Here is an 8,478-nt window from a genome sequence, read left to right on the forward strand (position 1 = left end):
AAACAATGAAATTGTTTTATGACAACAATCAATCAAAGATTTCTGGTGGGTTCTGGAACATGGTAGAAATTTTATCTCTAATGCATATTTCTTCTTCACTCTAGGATCAATCTAGTGATTCCTCTGACAAAAGAAGAAAAAATACCGAGAGTAAGCATGCAATCCAATTCTGTATACTGTACTCCTATCACTTCTGCTAAAGCTGATGTTATAAACACATTCTCACTTCCTCAACTATTTTTCCATCTCATTTCTTTCTTCCAAAAAGGCTCTTTTCACGGAAATTCTAGGAAACCCACTGAATTTTGTAGGTACTTTAAAATGAAATTTAGCTTATTTTGATTATTTGTGGAGTCAAAGACCAACATGATATGTGGCTTTTACATCCTTTTAAGAATGTACAAGGAAAGGGGATAATACGAATTCTTCAATTCATGTGTATGTTACAAGGGGGGGAAATGTAGAAAATCTAGAAAAGTTCACTCAAGGAGAATCAGAGAAACTGTGAGAATGCTTTCATTTCTCTGTTGTTATGAGATTCCATTGAATCAGTTCCGACTCAGTAGCCTTGTGCAAAACAAAATGAAACACTGCCTGGTCCTGTACCACACTCAGGGCTGTTGAAGTCCATTTTTGCACCGCCTGGTCCTGTACCACACTCAGGGCTGTTGAAGTCCATTTTTGCACCGCCTGGTCCTGTACCACACTCAGGGCTGTTGATGTCCATTTTTGCAGCCACAGTGTTAATCCATGTCAGCGAGTGTCTTCCTCCTTTTTGCGGAGCCACTGCTTCACCAAGCATGATGTCCGTCTCCAGAGACAGGTCCTTCCTAAGATCTTGCCATCTTCTACTTCGAAAGAGCACGTGGCTGTGCTTCTTTCAAGACAGATATTTGTTCTTCAGCCCATCCATGGCCCAGTCAATATTCTTCACCAAACCCGTAATTAAAAAGCATCAGTTCACCTTCTGTCTTCTTTATTCACTGTCCAGCTCTCACATGTATATGAAGCAAACCCTATAGCTTGGTTCAAGTACACCTTAGTCTTCAAAATAATGTGTTTGCTTTTGAGCACTTTACATAAGCCTTTTGTAACTCATTTGCCCAATGCAATACCTCACTCTATTTGTTGAAGGCTGCTTCCGTGGGTCTGGATTGTGGATCTGAAAAAAATGAAATCCAGGAAGACTTCGATCTTTTCACTATTTATCATAATGTTGTTTACTAGACCAGTTGTGAGGACTTGTTTTCTTTTTGTTGAGGTATAATCTGTACTTGATCTGCATGTAGAAGCTTTTCTATCGTGGGACATACAAGGAAAAAACCTTGGTCAGTTGAACAAACTGCCCATCTGTACTATCTCACAATGCTGCCTGGGGACCCATGAAGGCTTAGAGGATTTTATCCTGCACAGCTGTGTGTGATGAATGGACGGACCCCACCAGGTGCCCTTCATGATCTCTATAAACTCACTCACACAATACTTAAGGATTTATGATAGTTACTTTTGAAATAGTGCCATGAAAAGATAAGTCAATCTTTACGTATCCAGAGGTGAAAAGGGGTAAGAGGAAGATGGCCTCATTGGACAAATGGCCCTGGGAAGCTTTTATCAACAAGAGGCCCTCACAACCCACAACTCCTTATTACACCCTCAGACCCTGTGGCTATACCCTATGATGTATTGTGGACACTTTCATCAGAGACTCAAAGCAGAGGAAGTCCCCTTCCTTCAAGAGAACATTAAAATGTTGTTAAATGTATATTTACTCCTTACAAGTACTGGAAGAAACTTTACTGATGATACTGGAGTGATATATATAATTTGAATAATTATATATTTAATTGAATAATTAAATGTGTCAGCCTTTGCAAACAGAGCACACTGAGAATGCAGTGGAGGATGCAGAAAATGCCATGCCACCGAGACCAGAGGCTGAGGCCAGGCGACCATGAGCAGAGCAGGGGAGCAATGCCAAGACTATGAGTCTGTGACGTAGAGCAGCAAGCAGGCTCCTGGCCCACAGAGGCAGAGGACAAGGGTCCGCATGGCTGAGAGACTGAGGACCAGAGAGAGACTTAGTGGCTGGCCACAAAGAGGCACCACTAAGCACCAAAGACAGTGTCCTTAATGTTTGATGATCCTGACTTGTGGTAACACGTTAAGTCCCCTAATAAACCTCCTTAATCGTGAGTATTGTCGGGGAGGGCTGTGTGGCCACTGCAGTGGAGGAAGAGTTCCTGTCAGAATGAAGAATGATGGAGAGTGGCAGAACTTCTGACCTCTGCCTTGCAGCAACAGGGCAGTCGGGAGACGGGTGAGCTTTTCTGCTCTCATAGAGATGTACAGTCTAGGCAATCCCCAGGGGCATCTCCACTTTGCCATAGGGTCTCTCTGAGCAAAACAGACTCAATAGTGAGGTGTTCTTGGTTTGGGCTAGTAAGTAGTTGGATTTTCCTTCTCCCTACTGAAGCCAGAGGGTGTCAAATATGGCCCCCACGATGTTTTCACAGGGGCCTTCAGAGAATTCATAGAAGTTCTATGTAGTTTTTAAATTCCATTTTCCCAAAAGCTTTTTAAGCACCCACCCCATGTGTATACCTTGATGAACCAATATTTTCAAAATAATCAACAAATGTATCATGCTTATACAATCATGCATGATTCAGCCAAAATTCAGGATAAAACAATAGATTTTAATGTACCAGAGAATGAAAATCTGCTGCTATGATTTGGGATTCTACATGACAACTAACCTTTAAGAGACTTTTTACTTCTTGAGTTTTGGTATATCAAATAAAAATATTTATAATTATCTGAAAAGCTACTAAATATTCTTTTTTTCCCCAGTTAGCGATCTGTGTGAGGCCAGATTTTCTTTATGTACTTCAACCAAACACACATCACAGGAGACTGAATGCAGAAGCAGACAGAAGTCCACCTGCCCTCAATTGCGTCAGGCTTAAAGAGATTTGCAAAAATTGAAAAATACTGTTTCTCACTCATATTTGTTTCTGGAAAATACTGTCAGAAATAAGCGAAGATGGGTTTGTTATTTTCCCACAACAAAATACATTTTAAATCTTTCTCAGTTTTAATTTCAAATGGTTAATCACTCAGCTACTAAGAGTTAGTAGTTCAGCAGTTCAAACACACCACCATTTTTCTGTGGGAGAAGTCTACTTCCATAAAGATTAAAGCTTTGGAAACCATCCGGGGCAGTTCCACTCGGTCTTCTATGGTTACTCTGAGTCAAAATCGACTCGATGACAATGTTATTTTTAAAAAACACCTTGATAGGTACAACCCATATGAATGAAAGCTCTTTGAGGTCCTCAATAATTTTTAAGACTGTCAAGAGGCTCTGGGACAAAATTTTGAGAATTGCTGATGTAAGTGCTATACTCCAATACATAATAACAATTAATACAAGTACATAATAAACAATATATTAGCATAAGCACTATTCTTTAATACATTATGTTTAATTATTTTCATCTCTTACCCATGAGCTAATTTCTATAGAAAATATATTCTGAGCTACCAAGAATGGAATTACAAATAGCCCTACCCTAGCTTCTTGAGAAAGATGCTACAAGGTGTGGTTCTAAATGTAATTGCAATTATACAGCAAGGTAGCAAGCATAGCAACTCTCACACTCTGCAATTGCTGTGTATTTGCTGCTTTCTCCTCAGTGGAGCTCCTTGGGGGCAGGGAGTGATTTCTTTTTACTGTAATATCCAGAGAACCTAGCACAATGTTATTTTTAATAAATATTAGTTGACTACATGAATACAACAAAAAAAACATTTTGACAGTATTTGAATTATATCTGTGGTTATCCCATATAAACATTCCAAATAGATGACTAAAAGCTCTTCTGGTTGATTCATACAACCAGAAAGTCTTTTAAGAGATAATATTTGAGGAGAACCGCGGGATCTATGTAGGAAATAAGTGTCCAGTGATTTCCCTCTATCCATAATAAAGGGGTGGGAGGAAAGTGGCTACCAGAGTGCAATGGAGAGAGGACTATAGAAGATGAAAATGATAAACCTGACTTGAACGGTTAAAATCTTGTCAGTTGGTGCGCCTCTGGTGCATGTTAGATCTGATCTGTTTTTCAACATTTTCTGTATTTTTTGTTTGTAGTTTGTTCATATTGGGATTTATCTCAGATGTATTATGTTATTTGGGGTCACTCTCTTGAATTTTTGTTATATGTTTTTCAGTATATGAAATCCAGGTTTGATGAACCTATAGGGGCAGCAAGTAGAATAAAGGTTTTGATGGGTGGTAAAAGGGAGGTAATGTCAAGGAGTTCAAGGAAAAGAATGTTTTGAAACTGACTGTGGCAGCAATTGTACATTGTGATTGAACTATGGAATGATATCTGTATTAATGCCCCATGAAATGGTTGTGAAAATAGTGTCGAGAACATATTAGTGACACTACAATTTGATTGTAGTGTTTCTCTCTGTTGTCTCTGATTGGGTAAAGATCAGAAATATATATATAAAGATCAGAAATATATATATATATATATGGTTCTAGATACTTCCTGGAAATATTAGAAAGTGGAAAAATTCTTGTTTTCCACCTTATTGTGAATTTCGGCTCCCAGACTGTCACCCACCAGGGAACTAGCAAGCTCCAGACCTGTGTGGTTTGTTACGATCCAGAGATAAGCTGCACGCACATGCGCGCACACACAAACACACACGCAGCACAAAGAGGTAAGTCACAGTGTCATTAAAGTACAGTCACTTCAAAAGCAACGAAGCAGGTCCTTCCCTCAAAGTAGGTAGGCTACTTGAAGCATAGATAAGATACAATTCACTCTGGGGGCAAAGTGGGACCCCTCCCCTCTAGAGTTGAGAAGCCACCCTGTCTAGGGGAACACTTCTGTTGTTGTTTAAATGGCACTTTCAAAGGGGTGGGGCTGAGGGTTGCCACTCTGCAGATGGTCAAGCACCTTTCTAATTAGTTACTCCATTCATCCTTGGGTCTCATACATCATTACTTTCAAATACTTCTGGGCCGTGGCTCTGGGTCAGCATGTCTCAAAATTATCTTTGAGTATGGTCCTGTGTCAGGATATTCAACTGGGCCTGGCTTCCAGGTGAAGTAGCTTTTATCAAGCCAGTTCTCACGGAGACCTTTTATTCATCCAGAATGTCCTTTGTTCGTTCCCCTAGCAGGCAGGTTAGCAGCCCCTGGTCTATCCATGTTCACTTATCACTTAGGGACCAAGCTATTTAGAAAATATAACTATTGAGAATTATACTATTACAGTCACATTTGGGGTCTGCTTAAAAAGGTCAAACAGCTGAAGGAAAATGATTAGCAATTACTCCAAACACATAATCTAAGGATCAACCAATTTCTGAGGTAAATCTTGTGGTTTATTAATGTGTATTTGATCTCTGAAAGGGCCAACACATGTACCATGTCTGTTCCAGAGTGAGAAGTATATTGACATGATAGCATTCACCATAAAAAGACTTCCCAGCATTCTAGTATCTGAGAAGTTGTCAAACTATAGTTAAGTCTGGGGCCGTGTATGTGGCCCTACTGCCACCTCACAAAATTGTAATTATTCAACTTTTAAAAAAGTTTTTCACCTCTTTCCAAATATAACTGCTATTGGGAGAGTTCTGTTGACGCATGAATTCCTATAGAAACATTCCAACAGATTTTTTGGGCTAATAAGCAAAGTCTGGGTACAGTAGCAGTCTCATTAGTGATTGAGAAAACATCAGGTATAAAATAAGCAAAAACAGAACTCTCAAAACTCCTTGGCATCAGTAGTTTAAGTGCCAGAAACAGCTCTAAGATATCCGTGAGGCATACAGATGAAAGCCTGGGTCTGCAAGCATCCTGTGATTATTACCCGCAAGCCGTGTGGTAAAATTCAACCCCAGAAAGCGTTCATTTCCTTTGCATTTGACAAAAGATGTATTACATTGTAAGTGGAACATCTGCACATCCCAAAATTGGTTTTCCTTTGTCTCATACTTTGGATTTATCATTTGTGCCTTTGGTCTTTGTCATGATAAGAACAAAAAAAACAGAAATTAATTTTAATATTAAAACATATCCTTCCCTTAAAACACTATATGAAGTGAGCCCTAGACATATGGATAAGGAAGAACCAGAAAAAGCAAGAAGCTGAGCTGGACCTCAAAATTAAAGGGGTACTCTACATGAATTTCTATTCAATATCTAATAAATGCTCATTGTGTTTCATGTTCTTAACTGTAAGCTACTTGAGGATAAACATTGCCTCCCGTAATGGTTGGCAGAATATCTGATATCTGAAACTAATAAATGTAGTGCCGTAGCGTTTATCAGGTGTGGCAGGCACTGCTACTTATTGAATACACATACTCTCTACTCTTCAAAAACTTACTCGATAAATATAACTCAACTCATGGATGAAAAAAATTAAAAGTTCACAGAGACGGGCTTACCTGAGACATTACAGTAGCTAAGTGATTGTGTCAAGATCTGAACTCACTGTTTCCATCAAACCACCCACTCTAGACCCTGGTAGACTAGTATTAATGTTTGTTTAATCAATCAATGTTTTTGTATTTTCTGCTAAATAGAAATTTTATTCTGATCCTGTGCATCCTTTCATTCAACTCTCAAAACCGTTACAAATAAGACATGATGAATAAAAGGAAGTGTAGATGTTGCCCAGCATATGGTTCTGCTTGTATGGCATCTCTGAATAAATTCATGACAACTATCTAAAATTTCTTGGGATATCTTGTATTCTTAAGAGGAAGGAGTATATGTGGAGATAAAATATAAAATTAAGTTTAGAAGAGACTTAAAAAGAAAATTAGGTTCCTCTTCCTTCTTGTCCTCCTCTCTTTACATCTCCTACTTCTCTTCCTCTTCCAACTTAATATAAAGAAAATGCAAATCCTCACAACTGGACCCACGGGTAACACCATGATGAGCAGAGAAACAGAGATGGCGGTTGTCAAGGATTTCCTCTTGCTTGAATCCAGAATCAATGCCCACAGAAGCAGCTGGTGCACTGCATTGAGTAATCTGCTACACAAGTCCTCTGGAAAGTTTTGAAAAACAAGGGTGTCACTTTGAGGACTAAGGTGCACCTGTCCAAAGCCCTGGTATTTTTCAGTTGCCTCATATGTATGTGAAAATTGGACATTGAATAAGGAAAACAAAATAACTGATATATTTGAATTATGGTACTAATGAAGAATATTGAAAGAACTACGGGCTGCCAAAAGAACAAACAAATCTGTCTTGGAAGAAGTACAACCAGAATGAAGTAAGATGGCAAGACTCCGCTACATTGTCTTTGGGCATATTATGAGGAGAGACCAGTCCTTGGAAAAGGGCTTCATGCTTGGTGAAATAGAAGGGCAGTGAAAAAGAGGAGACACTCAAGAACTGGATTGGCGCAATGGCTGTAACCATAGGCTGACGCAGAACAGCAGTGAGGATGGCGCAGGACAACGCGGTGTTTCCTTCTAGTGTACACAGGTTCACTCTGAGGTGGAATCGACTGACAGCACCCAACACAACAATTCCTCGTCTTCGTGTTTTTTGATCTTTTTCAAATAAAGTGCATATAACAATCTGTCAAGCACTATGCCAGAGATCTGAAAACTCAACGTTAACGTTTTCTTTTCTATATAATCTAAATCCGAACGTGGATCTAAGTGTGGAGGTTGCAGTTTTCCAGGCTGACAGCACGTTTGCATGGGTCTTTTCTTCTGCAGGATGCAGCTTGCATGTTTTTAAAATCGTGATTCTGTAAGATTTTGAAGAGGTGAAAATGCAAGATGGACACACACAAATGGGTTGTGAAAACACTCGACGTGAATATTGGAACACAAACGTTGACGCTAGAATAGTACCTGGAAGACTGACTCTTAACAGGAACCTAACAGGATCCTTCATCATGGAAGACATTTTCATATAGTTAAAATGGAAAAGATTAACAAGCAAACATTAACCGTGGAGGAAACATTTTCTTCACTTGGCTTTTATGAAATTCTTGATTTTCCTGTTCATTCTTCTTTGCTAACTTGCTTCTTCTCCCAGATGTGGAAGTGCTTCACGCAGGACTTGGTACTTACGCTAATGGCATGAAATACCATCTAGATGTGCGGACAGAGCCCAAATTTTAATCTCTGTTCCACAGAGAATCTTACAGTAGAATCATTCTTGCATCCAGTTGGCTACTGGACAAAATCAAGTGTCTAAAACTTAACATTTCCAGAACTGAAGTTCTGATGTTACTTCTCAAACTCGTTCCACCTGTCATCTTCCCATCTCAAACTGGAGGTCATCCTTGCTTCTAAGGGCTCTACTGTTCAAAAACTCGGATCACTTCTTGTCACCTTCCTTTAGGCCATCGTTTAAACTCCTCAGGACTTTCCCTCCCCCATAGTCTGCCCAAAAGAAGTCTGAGTGAGGCTTTAAAAACGGAA

This window comes from Tenrec ecaudatus, chromosome 1, assembly GCF_050624435.1.
Source record: "Tenrec ecaudatus isolate mTenEca1 chromosome 1, mTenEca1.hap1, whole genome shotgun sequence".
NCBI classification, from domain to species: domain Eukaryota; kingdom Metazoa; phylum Chordata; class Mammalia; order Afrosoricida; family Tenrecidae; genus Tenrec; species Tenrec ecaudatus.